Raw genomic sequence first — 22,728 nt, 5'->3', positions numbered from 1 at the left:
TTGAAGTGATTTTCTATTCATCCATTGGGACTGGGAGGGTAAATTTTCATTTTTGAATGTCAACGGCCATATCACGTAGAACGCACCTGGTCTCGTCAGCTCCCAGAAGTTAAGTTACGTCGAGTTCCGTTAGTACTTGGAAGGGTGACCGCTTGGGAATACGGGATGTCGTTGGCGATGAATAGTTTGTTTTCAATAAAAAATTTCTTGAAATTTTTTTCAATAACGATGGTTACCAGTCCAATTTCGTAGATGAAACATTTCAATGCCTTAGAGATAGGTTCAATTCATCTATAAGAATGATTCTGGATCAATTCCATTGAGAGTTTTTCAAATTTTATCGCGTTATTAATCGTGATGGTTACCAGTCCAAATTCGTAGATCAAAAATTTCAATGACATAGGGATAGGTTCAATTCATCTATAGGAATGATTCTGGATGAATTTCATTGCGAGTTTTTCAAAGTTGATCGCGCTTTTTATTCGCGATGGTTACCAGTCCAAATTCAATGAACAAACATTTCTGTCACTTTGAAGTGATTTTCTATTCATCCATTGGGACTGGGAGGGTAAATTTTCATTTTTGAATGTCAACGGCCATATCACGTAGAACGCACCTGGTCTCGTCAGCTCCCAGAAGTTAAGTTACGTCGAGTCCCGTTAGTACTTGGAAGGGTGACCGCTTGGGAATACGGGATGTCGTTGGCGATGAATAGTTTGTTTTCAATAAAAAATTTCTTGAAATTTTTTTCAATAACGATGGTTACCAGTCCAATTTCGTAGATGAAACATTTCAATGCCTTAGAGATAGGTTCAATGCATCTATAAGAATGATTCTGGATCAATTCCATTGAGATTTTGTCAAATTTTATCGCGTTTTTTAATCGCAATGGTTACCAGTCCAAATTCGTAGATCAAAAATTTCAATGACATAGGGATAGGTTCAATTCATCTATAGGAATGATTCTGGATGAATTTCATTGCGAGTTTTTCAAAGTTGATCGCGCTTTTTATTTGCGATGGTTACCAGTCCAAATTCAAAGAACAAACATTTCTGTCACTTTGAAGTGATTTTCTATTCATCCATTGGGAATGGGAGGGTAAATTTTCATTTTTGAATGTCAACGGCCATATCACGTAGAACGCACCTGGTCTCGTCAGCTCCCAGAAGTTAAGTTACGTCGAGTCCCGTTAGTACTTGGAAGGGTGACCGCTTGGGAATACGGGATGTCGTTGGCGATGAATAGTTTGTTTTCAATAAAAAATTTCTTGAAATTTTTTTCAATAACGATGGTTACCAGTCCAATTTCGTAGATGAAACATTTCAATGCCTTAGAGATAGGTTCAATGCATCTATAAGAATGATTCTGGATCAATTCCATTGAGATTTTGTCAAATTTTATCGCGTTTTTTAATCGCAATGGTTACCAGTCCAAATTCGTAGATCAAAAATTTCAATGACATAGGGATAGGTTCAATTCATCTATAGGAATGATTCTGGATGAATTTCATTGCGAGTTTTTCAAAGTTGATCGCGCTTTTTATTTGCGATGGTTACCAGTCCAAATTCAAAGAACAAACATTTCTGTCACTTTGAAGTGATTTTCTATTCATCCATTGGGACTGGGAGGGTAAATTTTCATTTTTGAATGTCAACGGCCATATCACGTAGAACGCACCTGGTCTCGTCAGCTCCCAGAAGTTAAGTTACGTCGAGTCCCGTTAGTACTTGGAAGGGTGACCGCTTGGGAATACGGGATGTCGTTGGCGATGAATAGTTTGTTTTCAATAAAAAATTTCTTGAAATTTTTTTCAATAACGATGGTTACCAGTCCAATTTCGTAGATGAAACATTTCAATGCCTTAGAGATAGGTTCAATGCATCTATAAGAATGATTCTGGATCAATTCCATTGAGATTTTGTCAAATTTTATCGCGTTTTTTAATCGCAATGGTTACCAGTCCAAATTCGTAGATCAAAAATTTCAATGACATAGGGATAGGTTCAATTCATCTATAGGAATGATTCTGGATGAATTTCATTGCGAGTGCTTCAAAGTTGATCGCGCTTTTTATTCGCGATGGTTACCAGTCCAAATTCAATGAACAAACATTTCTGTCACTTTGAAGTGATTTTCTATTCATCCATTGGGACTGGGAGGGTAAATTTTCATTTTTGAATGTCAACGGCCATATCACGTAGAACGCACCTGGTCTCGTCAGCTCCCAGAAGTTAAGTTACGTCGAGTCCCGTTAGTACTTGGAAGGGTGACCGCTTGGGAATACGGGATGTCGTTGGCGATGAATAGTTTGTGTTCAATAAAAAATTTCTTGAAATTTTTTTCAATAACGATGGTTACCAGTCCAATTTCGTAGATGAAACATTTCAATGCCTTAGAGATAGGTTCAATGCATCTATAAGAATGATTCTGGATCAATTCCATTGAGATTTTGTCAAATTTTATCGCGTTTTTTAATCGCAATGGTTACCAGTCCAAATTCGTAGATCAAAAATTTCAATGACATAGGGATAGGTTCAATTCATCTATAGGAATGATTCTGGATGAATTTCATTGCGAGTTTTTCAAAGTTGATCGCGCTTTTTATTTGCAATGGTTACCAGTCCAAATTCAAAGAACAAACATTTCTGTCACTTTGAAGTGATTTTCTATTCATCCATTGGGACTGGGAGGGTAAATTTTCATTTTTGAATGTCAACGGCCATATCACGTAGAACGCACCTGGTCTCGTCAGCTCCCAGAAGTTAAGTTACGTCGAGTCCCGTTAGTACTTGGAAGGGTGACCGCTTGGGAATACGGGATGTCGTTGGCGATGAATAGTTTGTTTTCAATAAAAAATTTCTTGAAATTTTTTTCAATAACGATGGTTACCAGTCCAATTTCGTAGATGAAACATTTCAATGCCTTAGAGATAGGTTCAATGCATCTATAAGAATGATTCTGGATCAATTCCATTGAGATTTTGTCAAATTTTATCGCGTTTTTTAATCGCAATGGTTACCAGTCCAAATTCGTAGATCAAAAATTTCAATGACATAGGGATAGGTTCAATTCATCTATAGGAATGATTCTGGATGAATTTCATTGCGAGTTTTTCAAAGTTGATCGCGCTTTTTATTCGCGATGGTTACCAGTCCAAATTCAATGAACAAACATTTCTGTCACTTTGAAGTGATTTTCTATTCATCCATTGGGACTGGGAGGGTAAATTTTCATTTTTGAATGTCAACGGCCATATCACGTAGAACGCACCTGGTCTCGTCAGCTCCCAGAAGTTAAGTTACGTCGAGTCCCGTTAGTACTTGGAAGGGTGACCGCTTGGGAATACGGGATGTCGTTGGCGATGAATAGTTTGTGTTCAATAAAAAATTTCTTGAAATTTTTTTCAATAACGATGGTTACCAGTCCAATTTCGTAGATGAAACATTTCAATGCCTTAGAGATAGGTTCAATGCATCTATAAGAATGATTCTGGATCAATTCCATTGAGATTTTGTCAAATTTTATCGCGTTTTTTAATCGCAATGGTTACCAGTCCAAATTCGTAGATCAAAAATTTCAATGACATAGGGATAGGTTCAATTCATCTATAGGAATGATTCTGGATGAATTTCATTGCGAGTTTTTCAAAGTTGATCGCGCTTTTTATTTGCAATGGTTACCAGTCCAAATTCAAAGAACAAACATTTCTGTCACTTTGAAGTGATTTTCTATTCATCCATTGGGACTGGGAGGGTAAATTTTCATTTTTGAATGTCAACGGCCATATCACGTAGAACGCACCTGGTCTCGTCAGCTCCCAGAAGTTAAGTTACGTCGAGTCCCGTTAGTACTTGGAAGGGTGACCGCTTGGGAATACGGGATGTCGTTGGCGATGAATAGTTTGTTTTCAATAAAAAATTTCTTGAAATTTTTTTCAATAACGATGGTTACCAGTCCAATTTCGTAGATGAAACATTTCAATGCCTTAGAGATAGGTTCAATGCATCTATAAGAATGATTCTGGATCAATTCCATTGAGATTTTGTCAAATTTTATCGCGTTTTTTAATCGCAATGGTTACCAGTCCAAATTCGTAGATCAAAAATTTCAATGACATAGGGATAGGTTCAATTCATCTATAGGAATGATTCTGGATGAATTTCATTGCGAGTTTTTCAAAGTTGATCGCGCTTTTTATTCGCGATGGTTACCAGTCCAAATTCAATGAACAAACATTTCTGTCACTTTGAAGTGATTTTCTATTCATCCATTGGGACTGGGAGGGTAAATTTTCATTTTTGAATGTCAACGGCCATATCACGTAGAACGCACCTGGTCTCGTCAGCTCCCAGAAGTTAAGTTACGTCGAGTCCCGTTAGTACATGGAAGGGTGACCGCTTGGGAATACGGGATGTCGTTGGCGATGAATAGTTTGTTTTCGATAAAAAATTTCTTGAAATTTTTTTCAATAACGATGGTTACCAGTCCAATTTCGTAGATGAAACATTTCAATGCCTTAGAGATAGGTTCAATTCATCTATAAGAATGATTCTGGATCAATTCCATTGAGAGTTTGTCAAATTTTATCGCGTTATTAATCGTGATGGTTACCAGTCCAAATTCGTAGATCAAAAATTTCAATGACATAGGGATAGGTTCAATTCATCTATAGGAATGATTCTGGATGAATTTCATTGCGAGTTTTTCAAAGTTGATCGCGCTTTTTATTTGCAATGGTTACCAGTCCAAATTCAAAGAACAAACATTTCTGTCACTTTGAAGTGATTTTCTATTCATCCATTGGGACTGGGAGGGTAAATTTTCATTTTTGAATGTCAACGGCCATATCACGTAGAACGCACCTGGTCTCGTCAGCTCCCAGAAGTTAAGTTACGTCGAGTCCCGTTAGTACTTGGAAGGGTGACCGCTTGGGAATACGGGATGTCGTTGGCGATGAATAGTTTGTTTTCAATAAAAAATTTCTTGAAATTTTTTTCAATAACGATGGTTACCAGTCCAATTTCGTAGATGAAACATTTCAATGCCTTAGAGATAGGTTCAATGCATCTATAAGAATGATTCTGGATCAATTCCATTGAGATTTTGTCAAATTTTATCGCGTTTTTTAATCGCAATGGTTACCAGTCCAAATTCGTAGATCAAAAATTTCAATGACATAGGGATAGGTTCAATTCATCTATAGGAATGATTCTGGATGAATTTCATTGCGAGTTTTTCAAAGTTGATCGCGCTTTTTATTCGCGATGGTTACCAGTCCAAATTCAATGAACAAACATTTCTGTCACTTTGAAGTGATTTTCTATTCATCCATTGGGACTGGGAGGGTAAATTTTCATTTTTGAATGTCAACGGCCATATCACGTAGAACGCACCTGGTCTCGTCAGCTCCCAGAAGTTAAGTTACGTCGAGTCCCGTTAGTACATGGAAGGGTGACCGCTTGGGAATACGGGATGTCGTTGGCGATGAATAGTTTGTTTTCAATAAAAAATTTCTTGAAATTTTTTTCAATAACGATGGTTACCAGTCCAATTTCGTAGATGAAACATTTCAATGCCTTAGAGATAGGTTCAATTCATCTATAAGAATGATTCTGGATCAATTCCATTGAGAGTTTGTCAAATTTTATCGCGTTATTAATCGTGATGGTTACCAGTCCAAATTCGTAGATCAAAAATTTCAATGACATAGGGATAGGTTCAATTCATCTATAGGAATGATTCTGGATGAATTTCATTGCGAGTTTTTCAAAGTTGATCGCGCTTTTTATTCGCGATGGTTACCAGTCCAAATTCAATGAACAAACATTTCTGTCACTTTGAAGTGATTTTCTATTCATCCATTGGGACTGGGAGGGTAAATTTTCATTTTTGAATGTCAACGGCCATATCACGTAGAACGCACCTGGTCTCGTCAGCTCCCAGAAGTTAAGTTACGTCGAGTCCCGTTAGTACTTGGAAGGGTGACCGCTTGGGAATACGGGATGTCGTTGGCGATGAATAGTTTGTTTTCAATAAAAAATTTCTTGAAATTTTTTTCAATAACGATGGTTACCAGTCCAATTTCGTAGATGAAACATTTCAATGCCTTAGAGATAGGTTCAATGCATCTATAAGAATGATTCTGGATCAATTCCATTGAGATTTTGTCAAATTTTATCGCGTTTTTTAATCGCAATGGTTACCAGTCCAAATTCGTAGATCAAAAATTTCAATGACATAGGGATAGGTTCAATTCATCTATAGGAATGATTCTGGATGAATTTCATTGCGAGTTTTTCAAAGTTGATCGCGCTTTTTATTCGCGATGGTTACCAGTCCAAATTCAATGAACAAACATTTCTGTCACTTTGAAGTGATTTTCTATTCATCCATTGGGACTGGGAGGGTAAATTTTCATTTTTGAATGTCAACGGCCATATCACGTAGAACGCACCTGGTCTCGTCAGCTCCCAGAAGTTAAGTTACGTCGAGTCCCGTTAGTACATGGAAGGGTGACCGCTTGGGAATACGGGATGTCGTTGGCGATGAATAGTTTGTTTTCAATAAAAAATTTCTTGAAATTTTTTTCAATAACGATGGTTACCAGTCCAATTTCGTAGATGAAACATTTCAATGCCTTAGAGATAGGTTCAATTCATCTATAAGAATGATTCTGGATCAATTCCATTGAGAGTTTGTCAAATTTTATCGCGTTATTAATCGTGATGGTTACCAGTCCAAATTCGTAGATCAAAAATTTCAATGACATAGGGATAGGTTCAATTCATCTATAGGAATGATTCTGGATGAATTTCATTGCGAGTTTTTCAAAGTTGATCGCGCTTTTTATTTGCGATGGTTACCAGTCCAAATTCAAAGAACAAACATTTCTGTCACTTTGAAGTGATTTTCTATTCATCCATTGGGACTGGGAGGGTAAATTTTCATTTTTGAATGTCAACGGCCATATCACGTAGAACGCACCTGGTCTCGTCAGCTCCCAGAAGTTAAGTTACGTCGAGTCCCGTTAGTACTTGGAAGGGTGACCGCTTGGGAATACGGGATGTCGTTGGCGATGAATAGTTTGTTTTCAATAAAAAATTTCTTGAAATTTTTTTCAATAACGATGGTTACCAGTCCAATTTCGTAGATGAAACATTTCAATGCCTTAGAGATAGGTTCAATGCATCTATAAGAATGATTCTGGATCAATTCCATTGAGATTTTGTCAAATTTTATCGCGTTTTTTAATCGCAATGGTTACCAGTCCAAATTCGTAGATCAAAAATTTCAATGACATAGGGATAGGTTCAATTCATCTATAGGAATGATTCTGGATGAATTTCATTGCGAGTTTTTCAAAGTTGATCGCGCTTTTTATTCGCGATGGTTACCAGTCCAAATTCAATGAACAAACATTTCTGTCACTTTGAAGTGATTTTCTATTCATCCATTGGGACTGGGAGGGTAAATTTTCATTTTTGAATGTCAACGGCCATATCACGTAGAACGCACCTGGTCTCGTCAGCTCCCAGAAGTTAAGTTACGTCGAGTCCCGTTAGTACATGGAAGGGTGACCGCTTGGGAATACGGGATGTCGTTGGCGATGAATAGTTTGTTTTCAATAAAAAATTTCTTGAAATTTTTTTCAATAACGATGGTTACCAGTCCAATTTCGTAGATGAAACATTTCAATGCCTTAGAGATAGGTTCAATTCATCTATAAGAATGATTCTGGATCAATTCCATTGAGAGTTTGTCAAATTTTATCGCGTTATTAATCGTGATGGTTACCAGTCCAAATTCGTAGATCAAAAATTTCAATGACATAGGGATAGGTTCAATTCATCTATAGGAATGATTCTGGATGAATTTCATTGCGAGTTTTTCAAAGTTGATCGCGCTTTTTATTTGCGATGGTTACCAGTCCAAATTCAAAGAACAAACATTTCTGTCACTTTGAAGTGATTTTCTATTCATCCATTGGGACTGGGAGGGTAAATTTTCATTTTTGAATGTCAACGGCCATATCACGTAGAACGCACCTGGTCTCGTCAGCTCCCAGAAGTTAAGTTACGTCGAGTCCCGTTAGTACTTGGAAGGGTGACCGCTTGGGAATACGGGATGTCGTTGGCGATGAATAGTTTGTTTTCAATAAAAAATTTCTTGAAATTTTTTTCAATAACGATGGTTACCAGTCCAATTTCGTAGATGAAACATTTCAATGCCTTAGAGATAGGTTCAATGCATCTATAAGAATGATTCTGGATCAATTCCATTGAGATTTTGTCAAATTTTATCGCGTTTTTTAATCGCAATGGTTACCAGTCCAAATTCGTAGATCAAAAATTTCAATGACATAGGGATAGGTTCAATTCATCTATAGGAATGATTCTGGATGAATTTCATTGCGAGTTTTTCAAAGTTGATCGCGCTTTTTATTCGCGATGGTTACCAGTCCAAATTCAATGAACAAACATTTCTGTCACTTTGAAGTGATTTTCTATTCATCCATTGGGACTGGGAGGGTAAATTTTCATTTTTGAATGTCAACGGCCATATCACGTAGAACGCACCTGGTCTCGTCAGCTCCCAGAAGTTAAGTTACGTCGAGTCCCGTTAGTACTTGGAAGGGTGACCGCTTGGGAATACGGGATGTCGTTGGCGATGAATAGCTTGTTTTCAATAAAAAATTTCTTGAAATTTTTTTTCAATAACGATGGTTACCAGTCCAATTTCGTAGATGAAACATTTCAATGCCTCAGAGATAGGTTCAATTCATCTATAAGAATGATTCTGGATCAATTCCATTGAGATTTTGTCAAATTTTATCGCGTTTTTTAATCGCAATGGTTACCAGTCCAAATTCGTAGATCAAAAATTTCAATGACATAGGGATAGGTTCAATTCATCTATAGGAATGATTCTGGATGAATTTCATTGCGAGTTTTTCAAAGTTGATCGCGCTTTTTATTTGCGATGGTTACCAGTCCAAATTCAAAGAACAAACATTTCTGTCACTTTGAAGTGATTTTCTATTCATCCATTGGGACTGGGAGGGTAAATTTTCATTTTTGAATGTCAATGGCCATATCACGTAGAACGCACCTGGTCTCGTCAGCTCCCAGAAGTTAAGTTACGTCGAGTCCCGTTAGTACTTGGAAGGGTGACCGCTTGGGAATACGGGATGTCGTTGGCGATGAATAGTTTGTTTTCAATAAAAAATTTCTTGAAATTTTTTTCAATAACGATGGTTACCAGTCCAATTTCGTAGATGAAACATTTCAATGCCTTAGAGATAGGTTCAATGCATCTATAAGAATGATTCTGGATCAATTCCATTGAGATTTTGTCAAATTTTATCGCGTTTTTTAATCGCAATGGTTACCAGTCCAAATTCGTAGATCAAAAATTTCAATGACATAGGGATAGGTTCAATTCATCTATAGGAATGATTCTGGATGAATTTCATTGCGAGTTTTTCAAAGTTGATCGCGCTTTTTATTCGCGATGGTTACCAGTCCAAATTCAATGAACAAACATTTCTGTCACTTTGAAGTGATTTTCTATTCATCCATTGGGACTGGGAGGGTAAATTTTCATTTTTGAATGTCAACGGCCATATCACGTAGAACGCACCTGGTCTCGTCAGCTCCCAGAAGTTAAGTTACGTCGAGTCCCGTTAGTACTTGGAAGGGTGACCGCTTGGGAATACGGGATGTCGTTGGCGATGAATAGCTTGTTTTCAATAAAAAATTTCTTGAAATTTTTTTTCAATAACGATGGTTACCAGTCCAATTTCGTAGATGAAACATTTCAATGCCTCAGAGATAGGTTCAATTCATCTATAAGAATGATTCTGGATCAATTCCATTGAGATTTTGTCAAATTTTATCGCGTTTTTTAATCGCAATGGTTACCAGTCCAAATTCGTAGATCAAAAATTTCAATGACATAGGGATAGGTTCAATTCATCTATAGGAATGATTCTGGATGAATTTCATTGCGAGTTTTTCAAAGTTGATCGCGCTTTTTATTCGCGATGGTTACCAGTCCAAATTCAATGAACAAACATTTCTGTCACTTTGAAGTGATTTTCTATTCATCCATTGGGACTGGGAGGGTAAATTTTCATTTTTGAATGTCAACGGCCATATCACGTAGAACGCACCTGGTCTCGTCAGCTCCCAGAAGTTAAGTTACGTCGAGTCCCGTTAGTACTTGGAAGGGTGACCGCTTGGGAATACGGGATGTCGTTGGCGATGAATAGTTTGTTTTCAATAAAAAATTTCTTGAAATTTTTTTCAATAACGATGGTTACCAGTCCAATTTCGTAGATGAAACATTTCAATGCCTTAGAGATAGGTTCAATGCATCTATAAGAATGATTCTGGATCAATTCCATTGAGATTTTGTCAAATTTTATCGCGTTTTTTAATCGCAATGGTTACCAGTCCAAATTCGTAGATCAAAAATTTCAATGACATAGGGATAGGTTCAATTCATCTATAGGAATGATTCTGGATGAATTTCATTGCGAGTTTTTCAAAGTTGATCGCGCTTTTTATTTGCGATGGTTACCAGTCCAAATTCAAAGAACAAACATTTCTGTCACTTTGAAGTGATTTTCTATTCATCCATTGGGACTGGGAGGGTAAATTTTCATTTTTGAATGTCAACGGCCATATCACGTAGAACGCACCTGGTCTCGTCAGCTCCCAGAAGTTAAGTTACGTCGAGTCCCGTTAGTACTTGGAAGGGTGACCGCTTGGGAATACGGGATGTCGTTGGCGATGAATAGCTTGTTTTCAATAAAAAATTTCTTGAAATTTTTTTTCAATAACGATGGTTACCAGTCCAATTTCGTAGATGAAACATTTCAATGCCTTAGAGATAGGTTCAATTCATCTATAAGAATGATTCTGGATCAATTCCATTGAGATTTTGTCAAATTTTATCGCGTTTTTTAATCGCAATGGTTACCAGTCCAAATTCGTAGATCAAAAATTTCAATGACATAGGGATAGGTTCAATTCATCTATAGGAATGATTCTGGATGAATTTCATTGCGAGTTTTTCAAAGTTGATCGCGCTTTTTATTTGCGATGGTTACCAGTCCAAATTCAATGAACAAACATTTCTGTCACTTTGAAGTGATTTTCTATTCATCCATTGGGACTGGGAGGGTAAATTTTCATTTTTGAATGTCAACGGCCATATCACGTAGAACGCACCTGGTCTCGTCAGCTCCCAGAAGTTAAGTTACGTCGAGTCCCGTTAGTACTTGGAAGGGTGACCGCTTGGGAATACGGGATGTCGTTGGCGATGAATAGTTTGTTTTCAATAAAAAATTTCTTGAAATTTTTTTCAATAACGATGGTTACCAGTCCAATTTCGTAGATGAAACATTTCAATGCCTTAGAGATAGGTTCAATGCATCTATAAGAATGATTCTGGATCAATTCCATTGAGATTTTGTCAAATTTTATCGCGTTTTTTAATCGCAATGGTTACCAGTCCAAATTCGTAGATCAAAAATTTCAATGACATAGGGATAGGTTCAATTCATCTATAGGAATGATTCTGGATGAATTTCATTGCGAGTTTTTCAAAGTTGATCGCGCTTTTTATTTGCGATGGTTACCAGTCCAAATTCAAAGAACAAACATTTCTGTCACTTTGAAGTGATTTTCTATTCATCCATTGGGACTGGGAGGGTAAATTTTCATTTTTGAATGTCAACGGCCATATCACGTAGAACGCACCTGGTCTCGTCAGCTCCCAGAAGTTAAGTTACGTCGAGTCCCGTTAGTACTTGGAAGGGTGACCGCTTGGGAATACGGGATGTCGTTGGCGATGAATAGTTTGTTTTCAATAAAAAATTTCTTGAAATTTTTTTCAATAACGATGGTTACCAGTCCAATTTCGTAGATGAAACATTTCAATGCCTTAGAGATAGGTTCAATGCATCTATAAGAATGATTCTGGATCAATTCCATTGAGATTTTGTCAAATTTTATCGCGTTTTTTAATCGCAATGGTTACCAGTCCAAATTCGTAGATCAAAAATTTCAATGACATAGGGATAGGTTCAATTCATCTATAGGAATGATTCTGGATGAATTTCATTGCGAGTTTTTCAAAGTTGATCGCGCTTTTTATTTGCGATGGTTACCAGTCCAAATTCAAAGAACAAACATTTCTGTCACTTTGAAGTGATTTTCTATTCATCCATTGGGACTGGGAGGGTAAATTTTCATTTTTGAATGTCAACGGCCATATCACGTAGAACGCACCTGGTCTCGTCAGCTCCCAGAAGTTAAGTTACGTCGAGTCCCGTTAGTACTTGGAAGGGTGACCGCTTGGGAATACGGGATGTCGTTGGCGATGAATAGTTTGTTTTCAATAAAAAATTTCTTGAAATTTTTTTCAATAACGATGGTTACCAGTCCAATTTCGTAGATGAAACATTTCAATGCCTTAGAGATAGGTTCAATGCATCTATAAGAATGATTCTGGATCAATTCCATTGAGATTTTGTCAAATTTTATCGCGTTTTTTAATCGCAATGGTTACCAGTCCAAATTCGTAGATCAAAAATTTCAATGACATAGGGATAGGTTCAATTCATCTATAGGAATGATTCTGGATGAATTTCATTGCGAGTTTTTCAAAGTTGATCGCGCTTTTTATTTGCGATGGTTACCAGTCCAAATTCAAAGAACAAACATTTCTGTCACTTTGAAGTGATTTTCTATTCATCCATTGGGACTGGGAGGGTAAATTTTCATTTTTGAATGTCAACGGCCATATCACGTAGAACGCACCTGGTCTCGTCAGCTCCCAGAAGTTAAGTTACGTCGAGTCCCGTTAGTACTTGGAAGGGTGACCGCTTGGGAATACGGGATGTCGTTGGCGATGAATAGTTTGTTTTCAATAAAAAATTTCTTGAAATTTTTTTCAATAACGATGGTTACCAGTCCAATTTCGTAGATGAAACATTTCAATGCCTTAGAGATAGGTTCAATGCATCTATAAGAATGATTCTGGATCAATTCCATTGAGATTTTGTCAAATTTTATCGCGTTTTTTAATCGCAATGGTTACCAGTCCAAATTCGTAGATCAAAAATTTCAATGACATAGGGATAGGTTCAATTCATCTATAGGAATGATTCTGGATGAATTTCATTGCGAGTTTTTCAAAGTTGATCGCGCTTTTTATTTGCGATGGTTACCAGTCCAAATTCAAAGAACAAACATTTCTGTCACTTTGAAGTGATTTTCTATTCATCCATTGGGACTGGGAGGGTAAATTTTCATTTTTGAATGTCAACGGCCATATCACGTAGAACGCACCTGGTCTCGTCAGCTCCCAGAAGTTAAGTTACGTCGAGTCCCGTTAGTACTTGGAAGGGTGACCGCTTGGGAATACGGGATGTCGTTGGCGATGAATAGTTTGTTTTCAATAAAAAATTTCTTGAAATTTTTTTCAATAACGATGGTTACCAGTCCAATTTCGTAGATGAAACATTTCAATGCCTTAGAGATAGGTTCAATGCATCTATAAGAATGATTCTGGATCAATTCCATTGAGATTTTGTCAAATTTTATCGCGTTTTTTAATCGCAATGGTTACCAGTCCAAATTCGTAGATCAAAAATTTCAATGACATAGGGATAGGTTCAATTCATCTATAGGAATGATTCTGGATGAATTTCATTGCGAGTTTTTCAAAGTTGATCGCGCTTTTTATTTGCGATGGTTACCAGTCCAAATTCAAAGAACAAACATTTCTGTCACTTTGAAGTGATTTTCTATTCATCCATTGGGACTGGGAGGGTAAATTTTCATTTTTGAATGTCAACGGCCATATCACGTAGAACGCACCTGGTCTCGTCAGCTCCCAGAAGTTAAGTTACGTCGAGTCCCGTTAGTACTTGGAAGGGTGACCGCTTGGGAATACGGGATGTCGTTGGCGATGAATAGTTTGTTTTCAATAACAAATTTCTTGACATTTTTTTCAATAACGATGGTTACCAGTCCAATTTCGTAGATGAAACATTTCAATGCCTTAGAGATAGGTTCAATGCATCTATAAGAATGATTCTGGATCAATTCCATTGAGATTTTGTCAAATTTTATCGCGTTTTTTAATCGCAATGGTTACCAGTCCAAATTCGTAGATCAAAAATTTCAATGACATAGGGATAGGTTCAATTCATCTATAGGAATGATTCTGGATGAATTTCATTGCGAGTTTTTCAAAGTTGATCGCGCTTTTTATTTGCGATGGTTACCAGTCCAAATTCAAAGAACAAACATTTCTGTCACTTTGAAGTGATTTTCTATTCATCCATTGGGAATGGGAGGGTAAATTTTCATTTTTGAATGTCAACGGCCATATCACGTAGAACGCACCTGGTCTCGTCAGCTCCCAGAAGTTAAGTTACGTCGAGTCCCGTTAGTACTTGGAAGGGTGACCGCTTGGGAATACGGGATGTCGTTGGCGATGAATAGTTTGTTTTCAATAAAAAATTTCTTGAAATTTTTTTCAATAACGATGGTTACCAGTCCAATTTCGTAGATGAAACATTTCAATGCCTTAGAGATAGGTTCAATGCATCTATAAGAATGATTCTGGATCAATTCCATTGAGATTTTGTCAAATTTTATCGCGTTTTTTAATCGCAATGGTTACCAGTCCAAATTCGTAGATCAAAAATTTCAATGACATAGGGATAGGTTCAATTCATCTATAGGAATGATTCTGGATGAATTTCATTGCGAGTTTTTCAAAGTTGATCGCGCTTTTTATTTGCGATGGTTACCAGTCCAAATTCAAAGAACAAACATTTCTGTCACTTTGAAGTGATTTTCTATTCATCCATTGGGACTGGGAGGGTAAATTTTCATTTTTGAATGTCAACGGCCATATCACGTAGAACGCACCTGGTCTCGTCAGCTCCCAGAAGTTAAGTTACGTCGAGTCCCGTTAGTACTTGGAAGGGTGACCGCTTGGGAATACGGGATGTCATTGGCGATGAATAGCTTGTTTTCAATAAAAAATTTCTTGAAATTTTTTTTCAATAACGATGGTTACCAGTCCAATTTCGTAGATGAAACATTTCAATGCCTTAGAGATAGGTTCAATTCATCTATAAGAATGATTCTGGATCAATTCCATTGAGATTTTGTCAAATTTTATCGCTTTTTTTAATCGCAATGGTTACCAGTCCAAATTCGTAGATCAAAAATTTCAATGACATAGGGATAGGTTCAATTCATCTATAGGAATGATTCTGGATGAATTTCATTGCGAGTTTTTCAAAGTTGATCGCGCTTTTTATTTGCGATGGTTACCAGTCCAAATTCAAAGAACAAACATTTCTGTCACTTTGAAGTGATTTTCTATTCATCCATTGGGACTGGGAGGGTAAATTTTCATTTTTGAATGTCAACGGCCATATCACGTAGAACGCACCTGGTCTCGTCAGCTCCCAGAAGTTAAGTTACGTCGAGTCCCGTTAGTACTTGGAAGGGTGACCGCTTGGGAATACGGGATGTCATTGGCGATGAATAGCTTGTTTTCAATAAAAAATTTCTTGAAATTTTTTTCAATAACGATGGTTACCAGTCCAATTTCGTAGATGAAACATTTCAATGCCTTAGAGATAGGTTCAATTCATCTATAAGAATGATTCTGGATCAATTCCATTGAGATTTTGTCAAATTTTATCGCTTTTTTTAATCGCAATGGTTACCAGTCCAAATTCGTAGATCAAAAATTTCAATGACATAGGGATAGGTTCAATTCATCTATAGGAATGATTCTGGATGAATTTCATTGCGAGTTTTTCAAAGTTGATCGCGCTTTTTATTTGCGATGGTTACCAGTCCAAATTCAAAGAACAAACATTTCTGTCACTTTGAAGTGATTTTCTATTCATCCATTGGGACTGGGAGGGTAAATTTTCATTTTTGAATGTCAACGGCCATATCACGTAGAACGCACCTGGTCTCGTCAGCTCCCAGAAGTTAAGTTACGTCGAGTCCCGTTAGTACTTGGAAGGGTGACCGCTTGGGAATACGGGATGTCATTGGCGATGAATAGCTTGTTTTCAATAAAAAATTTCTTGAAATTTTTTTTCAATAACGATGGTTACCAGTCCAATTTCGTAGATGAAACATTTCAATGCCTTAGAGATAGGTTCAATTCATCTATAAGAATGATTCTGGATCAATTCCATTGAGATTTTGTCAAATTTTATCGCTTTTTTTAATCGCAATGGTTACCAGTCCAAATTCGTAGATCAAAAATTTCAATGACATAGGGATAGGTTCAATTCATCTATAGGAATGATTCTGGATGAATTTCATTGCGAGTTTTTCAAAGTTGATCGCGCTTTTTATTTGCGATGGTTACCAGTCCAAATTCAAAGAACAAACATTTCTGTCACTTTGAAGTGATTTTCTATTCATCCATTGGGACTGGGAGGGTAAATTTTCATTTTTGAATGTCAACGGCCATATCACGTAGAACGCACCTGGTCTCGTCAGCTCCCAGAAGTTAAGTTACGTCGAGTCCCGTTAGTACTTGGAAGGGTGACCGCTTGGGAATACGGGATGTCATTGGCGATGAATAGCTTGTTTTCAATAAAAAATTTCTTGAAATTTTTTTTCAATAACGATGGTTACCAGTCCAATTTCGTAGATGAAACATTTCAATGCCTTAGAGATAGGTTCAATTCATCTATAAGAATGATTCTGGATCAATTCCATTGAGATTTTGTCAAATTTTATCGCTTTTTTTAATCGCAATGGTTACCAGTCCAAATTCGTAGATCAAAAATTTCAATGACATAGGGATAGGTTCAATTCATCTATAGGAATGATTCTGGATGAATTTCATTGCGAGTTTTTCAAAGTTGATCGCGCTTTTTATTTGCGATGGTTACCAGTCCAAATTCAATGAACAAACATTTCTGTCACTTTGAAGTGATTTTCTATTCATCCATTGGGACTGGGAGGGTAAATTTTCATTTTTGAATGTCAACGGCCATATCACGTAGAACGCACCTGGTCTCGTCAGCTCCCAGAAGTTAAGTTACGTCGAGTCCCGTTAGTACTTGGAAGGGTGACCGCTTGGGAATACGGGATGTCGTTGGCGATGGATAGTTTGTTTTCAATAACAAATTTCTTGACATTTTTTTTCAATCACGATGGTTACCAGTCCAATTTCGTAGATGAAACATTTCAATGCCTTAGAGATAGGTTCAATTCATCTATAAGAATGATTCTGGATCAATTCCATTGAGAGTTTGTCAAATTTTATCGCGTTATTAATCGTGATGGTTACCAGTCCAAATTCGTAGATCAAAAATTTCAATGACATAGGGATAGGTTCAATTCATCTATAGGAATGATTCTGGATGAATTTCATTGCGAGTTTTTCAAAGTTGATCGCGCTTTTTATTTGCGATGGTTACCAGTCCAAATTCAATGAACAAACATTTCTGTCACTTTGAAGTGATTTTCTATTCATCCATTGGGACTGGGAGGGTAAATTTTCATTTTTGAATGTCAACGGCCATATCACGTAGAACGCACCTGGTCTCGTCAGCTCCCAGAAGTTAAGTTACGTCGAGTCCCGTTAGTACTTGGAAGGGTGACCGCTTGGGAATACGGGATGTCGTTGGCGATGGATAGTTTGTTTTCAATAACAAATTTCTTGACATTTTTTTTCAATCACGATGGTTACCAGTCCAATTTCGTAGATGAAACATTTCAATGCCTTAGAGATAGGTTCAATTCATCTATAAGAATGATTCTGGATCAATTCCATTGAGAGTTTGTCAAATTTTATCGCGTTATTAATCGTGATGGTTACCAGTCCAAATTCGTAGATCAAAAATTTCAATGACATAGGGATAGGTTCAATTCATCTATAGGAATGATTCTGGATGAATTTCATTGCGAGTTTTTCAAAGTTGATCGCGCTTTTTATTTGCGATGGTTACCAGTCCAAATTCAAAGAACAAACATTTCTGTCACTTTGAAGTGATTTTCTATTCATCCATTGGGAATGGGAGGGTAAATTTTCATTTTTGAATGTCAACGGCCATATCACGTAGAACGCACCTGGTCTCGTCAGCTCCCAGAAGTTAAGTTACGTCGAGTCCCGTTAGTACTTGGAAGGGTGACCGCTTGGGAATACGGGATGTCGTTGGCGATGAATAGTTTGTTTTCAATAAAAAATTTCTTGAAATTTTTTTCAATAACGATGGTTACCAGTCCAATTTCGTAGATGAAACATTTCAATGCCTTAGAGATAGGTTCAATGCATCTATAAGAATGATTCTGGATCAATTCCATTGAGATTTTGTCAAATTTTATCGCGTTTTTTAATCGCAATGGTTACCAGTCCAAATTCGTAGATCAAAAATTTCAATGACATAGGGATAGGTTCAATTCATCTATAGGAATGATTCTGGATGAATTTCATTGCGAGTTTTTCAAAGTTGATCGCGCTTTTTATTTGCGATGGTTACCAGTCCAAATTCAAAGAACAAACATTTCTGTCACTTTGAAGTGATTTTCTATTCATCCATTGGGACTGGGAGGGTAAATTTTCATTTTTGAATGTCAACGGCCATATCACGTAGAACGCACCTGGTCTCGTCAGCTCCCAGAAGTTAAGTTACGTCGAGTCCCGTTAGTACTTGGAAGGGTGACCGCTTGGGAATACGGGATGTCATTGGCGATGAATAGCTTGTTTTCAATAAAAAATTTCTTGAAATTTTTTTCAATAACGATGGTTACCAGTCCAATTTCGTAGATGAAACATTTCAATGCCTTAGAGATAGGTTCAATGCATCTATAAGAATGATTCTGGATCAATTCCATTGAGATTTTGTCAAATTTTATCGCGTTTTTTAATCGCAATGGTTACCAGTCCAAATTCGTAGATCAAAAATTTCAATGACATAGGGATAGGTTCAATTCATCTATAGGAATGATTCTGGATGAATTTCATTGCGAGTTTTTCAAAGTTGATCGCGCTTTTTATTTGCGATGGTTACCAGTCCAAATTCAAAGAACAAACATTTCTGTCACTTTGAAGTGATTTTCTATTCATCCATTGGGACTGGGAGGGTAAATTTTCATTTTTGAATGTCAACGGCCATATCACGTAGAACGCACCTGGTCTCGTCAGCTCCCAGAAGTTAAGTTACGTCGAGTCCCGTTAGTACTTGGAAGGGTGACCGCTTGGGAATACGGGATGTCATTGGCGATGAATAGCTTGTTTTCAATAAAAAATTTCTTGAAATTTTTTTTCAATAACGATGGTTACCAGTCCAATTTCGTAGATGAAACATTTCAATGCCTTAGAGATAGGTTCAATTCATCTATAAGAATGATTCTGGATCAATTCCATTGAGATTTTGTCAAATTTTATCGCTTTTTTTAATCGCAATGGTTACCAGTCCAAATTCGTAGATCAAAAATTTCAATGACATAGGGATAGGTTCAATTCATCTATAGGAATGATTCTGGATGAATTTCATTGCGAGTTTTTCAAAGTTGATCGCGCTTTTTATTTGCGATGGTTACCAGTCCAAATTCAATGAACAAACATTTCTGTCACTTTGAAGTGATTTTCTATTCATCCATTGGGACTGGGAGGGTAAATTTTCATTTTTGAATGTCAACGGCCATATCACGTAGAACGCACCTGGTCTCGTCAGCTCCCAGAAGTTAAGTTACGTCGAGTCCCGTTAGTACTTGGAAGGGTGACCGCTTGGGAATACGGGATGTCGTTGGCGATGGATAGTTTGTTTTCAATAACAAATTTCTTGACATTTTTTTTCAATCACGATGGTTACCAGTCCAATTTCGTAGATGAAACATTTCAATGCCTTAGAGATAGGTTCAATTCATCTATAAGAATGATTCTGGATCAATTCCATTGAGAGTTTGTCAAATTTTATCGCGTTATTAATCGTGATGGTTACCAGTCCAAATTCGTAGATCAAAAATTTCAATGACATAGGGATAGGTTCAATTCATCTATAGGAATGATTCTGGATGAATTTCATTGCGAGTTTTTCAAAGTTGATCGCGCTTTTTATTTGCGATGGTTACCAGTCCAAATTCAATGAACAAACATTTCTGTCACTTTGAAGTGATTTTCTATTCATCCATTGGGACTGGGAGGGTAAATTTTCATTTTTGAATGTCAACGGCCATATCACGTAGAACGCACCTGGTCTCGTCAGCTCCCAGAAGTTAAGTTACGTCGAGTCCCGTTAGTACTTGGAAGGGTGACCGCTTGGGAATACGGGATGTCGTTGGCGATGGATAGTTTGTTTTCAATAACAAATTTCTTGACATTTTTTTTCAATCACGATGGTTACCAGTCCAATTTCGTAGATGAAACATTTCAATGCCTTAGAGATAGGTTCAATTCATCTATAAGAATGATTCTGGATCAATTCCATTGAGAGTTTGTCAAATTTTATCGCGTTATTAATCGTGATGGTTACCAGTCCAAATTCGTAGATCAAAAATTTCAATGACATAGGGATAGGTTCAATTCATCTATAGGAATGATTCTGGATGAATTTCATTGCGAGTTTTTCAAAGTTGATCGCGCTTTTTATTCGCGATGGTTACCAGTCCAAATTCAATGAACAAACATTTCTGTCACTTTGAAGTGATTTTCTATTCATCCATTGGGACTGGGAGGGTAAATTTTCATTTTTGAATGTCAACGGTCATATCACGTAGAACGCACCTGGTCTCTTCAGCTCCCAGAAGTTAAGTTACGTCGAGTCCCGTTAGTACTTGGAAGGGTGACCGCTTGGGAATACGGAATGTCGTTGGCGATGAATAGTTTGTTTTCAATAAAAAATTTCTTGAAATTTTTTTCAATAACGATGGTTACCAGTCCAATTTCGTAGATGAAACATTTCAATGCCTTAGAGATAGGTTCAATGCATCTATAAGAATGATTCTGGATCAATTCCATTGAGATTTTGTCAAATTTTATCGCGTTTTTTAATCGCAATGGTTACCAGTCCAAATTCGTAGATCAAAAATTTCAATGACATAGGGATAGGTTCAATTCATCTATAGGAATGATTCTGGATGAATTTCTTTGCGAGTTTTTCAAAGTTGATCGCGCTTTTTATTTGCGATGGTTTACCAGTCCAAATTCAAAGAACAAACATTTCTGTCACTTTGAAGTGATTTTCTATTCATCCATTGGGACTGGGAGGGTAAATTTTCATTTTTGAATGTCAACGGCCATATCACGTAGAACGCACCTGGTCTCGTCAGCTCCCAGAAGTTAAGTTACGTCGAGTCCCGTTAGTACTTGGAAGGGTGACCGCTTGGGAATACGGGATGTCGTTGGCGATGAATAGCTTGTTTTCAATAAAAAATTTCTTGAAATTTTTTTTCAATAACGATGGTTACCAGTCCAATTTCGTAGATGAAACATTTCAATGCCTTAGAGATAGGTTTAATTCATCTATAAGAATGATTCTGGATCAATTCCATTGAGATTTTGTCAAATTTTATCGCGTTTTTTTAATCGCAATGGTTACCAGTCCAAATTCGTAGATCAAAAATTTCAATGACATAGGGATAGGTTCAATTCATCTATAGGAATGATTCTGGATGAATTTCATTGCGAGTTTTTCAAAGTTGATCGCGCTTTTTATTTGCGATGGTTACCAGTCCAAATTCAATGAACAAACATTTCTGTCACTTTGAAGTGATTTTCTATTCATCCATTGGGACTGGGAGGGTAAATTTTCATTTTTGAATGTCAACGGTCATATCACGTAGAACGCACCTGGTCTCTTCAGCTCCCAGAAGTTAAGTTACGTCGAGTCCCGTTAGTACTTGGAAGGGTGACCGCTTGGGAATACGGAATGTCGTTGGCGATGAATAGTTTGTTTTCAATAAAAAATTTCTTGAAATTTTTTTCAATAACGATGGTTACCAGTCCAATTTCGTAGATGAAACATTTCAATGCCTTAGAGATAGGTTCAATGCATCTATAAGAATGATTCTGGATCAATTCCATTGAGATTTTGTCAAATTTTATCGCGTTTTTTAATCGCAATGGTTACCAGTCCAAATTCGTAGATCAAAAATTTCAATGACATAGGGATAGGTTCAATTCATCTATAGGAATGATTCTGGATGAATTTCATTGCGAGTTTTTCAAAGTTGATCGCGCTTTTTATTTGCGATGGTTACCAGTCCAAATTCAAAGAACAAACATTTCTGTCACTTTGAAGTGATTTTCTATTCATCCATTGGGACTGGGAGGGTAAATTTTCATTTTTGAATGTCAACGGCCATATCACGTAGAACGCACCTGGTCTCGTCAGCTCCCAGAAGTTAAGTTACGTCGAGTCCCGTTAGTACTTGGAAGGGTAACCGCTTGGGAATACGGGATGTCGTTGGCGATGAATAGCTTGTTTTCAATAAAAAATTTCTTGAAATTTTTTTTCAATAACGATGGTTACCAGTCCAATTTCGTAGATGAAACATTTCAATGCCTTAGAGATAGGTTCAATTCATCTATAAGAATGATTCTGGATCAATTCCATTGAGATTTTGTCAAATTTTATCGCGTTTTTTAATCGCAATGGTTACCAGTCCAAATTCGTAGATCAAAAATTTCAATGACATAGGGATAGGTTCAATTCA

The 22,728-nt window shown here is 37.0% G+C and overlaps 43 pseudogenes; all 43 read left to right on the top strand.

The window, feature by feature from the left end:
- Positions 1-58: 58 nt before the first annotated feature.
- Positions 59-177, top strand: LOC124333909 (annotated as a pseudogene).
- Positions 178-588: 411 nt separating this feature from the next.
- On the top strand, positions 589-707 carry LOC124332861 (annotated as a pseudogene).
- A 412-nt stretch (positions 708-1,119) lies between these two features.
- LOC124332860 lies at positions 1,120-1,238 on the top strand (annotated as a pseudogene).
- A 412-nt stretch (positions 1,239-1,650) lies between these two features.
- Positions 1,651-1,769, top strand: LOC124332859 (annotated as a pseudogene).
- Positions 1,770-2,181: 412 nt separating this feature from the next.
- On the top strand, positions 2,182-2,300 carry LOC124332858 (annotated as a pseudogene).
- Positions 2,301-2,712: 412 nt separating this feature from the next.
- LOC124332857 lies at positions 2,713-2,831 on the top strand (annotated as a pseudogene).
- Positions 2,832-3,243: 412 nt separating this feature from the next.
- LOC124332856 lies at positions 3,244-3,362 on the top strand (annotated as a pseudogene).
- Positions 3,363-3,774: 412 nt separating this feature from the next.
- On the top strand, positions 3,775-3,893 carry LOC124332854 (annotated as a pseudogene).
- Positions 3,894-4,305: 412 nt separating this feature from the next.
- On the top strand, positions 4,306-4,424 carry LOC124334999 (annotated as a pseudogene).
- A 411-nt stretch (positions 4,425-4,835) lies between these two features.
- LOC124332853 lies at positions 4,836-4,954 on the top strand (annotated as a pseudogene).
- Positions 4,955-5,366: 412 nt separating this feature from the next.
- On the top strand, positions 5,367-5,485 carry LOC124334998 (annotated as a pseudogene).
- Positions 5,486-5,896: 411 nt separating this feature from the next.
- Positions 5,897-6,015, top strand: LOC124332852 (annotated as a pseudogene).
- A 412-nt stretch (positions 6,016-6,427) lies between these two features.
- Positions 6,428-6,546, top strand: LOC124334997 (annotated as a pseudogene).
- Positions 6,547-6,957: 411 nt separating this feature from the next.
- LOC124332850 lies at positions 6,958-7,076 on the top strand (annotated as a pseudogene).
- A 412-nt stretch (positions 7,077-7,488) lies between these two features.
- Positions 7,489-7,607, top strand: LOC124334996 (annotated as a pseudogene).
- A 411-nt stretch (positions 7,608-8,018) lies between these two features.
- LOC124332849 lies at positions 8,019-8,137 on the top strand (annotated as a pseudogene).
- A 412-nt stretch (positions 8,138-8,549) lies between these two features.
- Positions 8,550-8,668, top strand: LOC124332848 (annotated as a pseudogene).
- Positions 8,669-9,081: 413 nt separating this feature from the next.
- LOC124333627 lies at positions 9,082-9,200 on the top strand (annotated as a pseudogene).
- Positions 9,201-9,612: 412 nt separating this feature from the next.
- Positions 9,613-9,731, top strand: LOC124332847 (annotated as a pseudogene).
- A 413-nt stretch (positions 9,732-10,144) lies between these two features.
- LOC124332846 lies at positions 10,145-10,263 on the top strand (annotated as a pseudogene).
- A 412-nt stretch (positions 10,264-10,675) lies between these two features.
- On the top strand, positions 10,676-10,794 carry LOC124332845 (annotated as a pseudogene).
- Positions 10,795-11,207: 413 nt separating this feature from the next.
- On the top strand, positions 11,208-11,326 carry LOC124332844 (annotated as a pseudogene).
- A 412-nt stretch (positions 11,327-11,738) lies between these two features.
- On the top strand, positions 11,739-11,857 carry LOC124332842 (annotated as a pseudogene).
- A 412-nt stretch (positions 11,858-12,269) lies between these two features.
- Positions 12,270-12,388, top strand: LOC124332841 (annotated as a pseudogene).
- Positions 12,389-12,800: 412 nt separating this feature from the next.
- LOC124332840 lies at positions 12,801-12,919 on the top strand (annotated as a pseudogene).
- Positions 12,920-13,331: 412 nt separating this feature from the next.
- Positions 13,332-13,450, top strand: LOC124332839 (annotated as a pseudogene).
- Positions 13,451-13,862: 412 nt separating this feature from the next.
- Positions 13,863-13,981, top strand: LOC124332838 (annotated as a pseudogene).
- Positions 13,982-14,393: 412 nt separating this feature from the next.
- Positions 14,394-14,512, top strand: LOC124332837 (annotated as a pseudogene).
- Positions 14,513-14,924: 412 nt separating this feature from the next.
- On the top strand, positions 14,925-15,043 carry LOC124334982 (annotated as a pseudogene).
- A 413-nt stretch (positions 15,044-15,456) lies between these two features.
- Positions 15,457-15,575, top strand: LOC124334981 (annotated as a pseudogene).
- A 412-nt stretch (positions 15,576-15,987) lies between these two features.
- On the top strand, positions 15,988-16,106 carry LOC124334979 (annotated as a pseudogene).
- Positions 16,107-16,519: 413 nt separating this feature from the next.
- LOC124334978 lies at positions 16,520-16,638 on the top strand (annotated as a pseudogene).
- Positions 16,639-17,051: 413 nt separating this feature from the next.
- On the top strand, positions 17,052-17,170 carry LOC124332836 (annotated as a pseudogene).
- A 412-nt stretch (positions 17,171-17,582) lies between these two features.
- Positions 17,583-17,701, top strand: LOC124332835 (annotated as a pseudogene).
- A 412-nt stretch (positions 17,702-18,113) lies between these two features.
- Positions 18,114-18,232, top strand: LOC124332834 (annotated as a pseudogene).
- Positions 18,233-18,644: 412 nt separating this feature from the next.
- On the top strand, positions 18,645-18,763 carry LOC124334977 (annotated as a pseudogene).
- Positions 18,764-19,175: 412 nt separating this feature from the next.
- Positions 19,176-19,294, top strand: LOC124334976 (annotated as a pseudogene).
- Positions 19,295-19,707: 413 nt separating this feature from the next.
- Positions 19,708-19,826, top strand: LOC124332833 (annotated as a pseudogene).
- A 412-nt stretch (positions 19,827-20,238) lies between these two features.
- LOC124332831 lies at positions 20,239-20,357 on the top strand (annotated as a pseudogene).
- Positions 20,358-20,769: 412 nt separating this feature from the next.
- Positions 20,770-20,888, top strand: LOC124329788 (annotated as a pseudogene).
- Positions 20,889-21,301: 413 nt separating this feature from the next.
- LOC124332830 lies at positions 21,302-21,420 on the top strand (annotated as a pseudogene).
- A 414-nt stretch (positions 21,421-21,834) lies between these two features.
- Positions 21,835-21,953, top strand: LOC124329787 (annotated as a pseudogene).
- A 412-nt stretch (positions 21,954-22,365) lies between these two features.
- Positions 22,366-22,484, top strand: LOC124333744 (annotated as a pseudogene).
- The last annotated feature ends 244 nt before the right edge of the window (positions 22,485-22,728 follow it).

The sequence above is a fragment of the Daphnia pulicaria genome, chromosome 3 (genome assembly GCF_021234035.1).
Source record: "Daphnia pulicaria isolate SC F1-1A chromosome 3, SC_F0-13Bv2, whole genome shotgun sequence".
Lineage (NCBI taxonomy): Eukaryota > Metazoa > Arthropoda > Branchiopoda > Diplostraca > Daphniidae > Daphnia > Daphnia pulicaria.
This window is presented reverse-complemented; position numbering and strand designations above follow the sequence as displayed.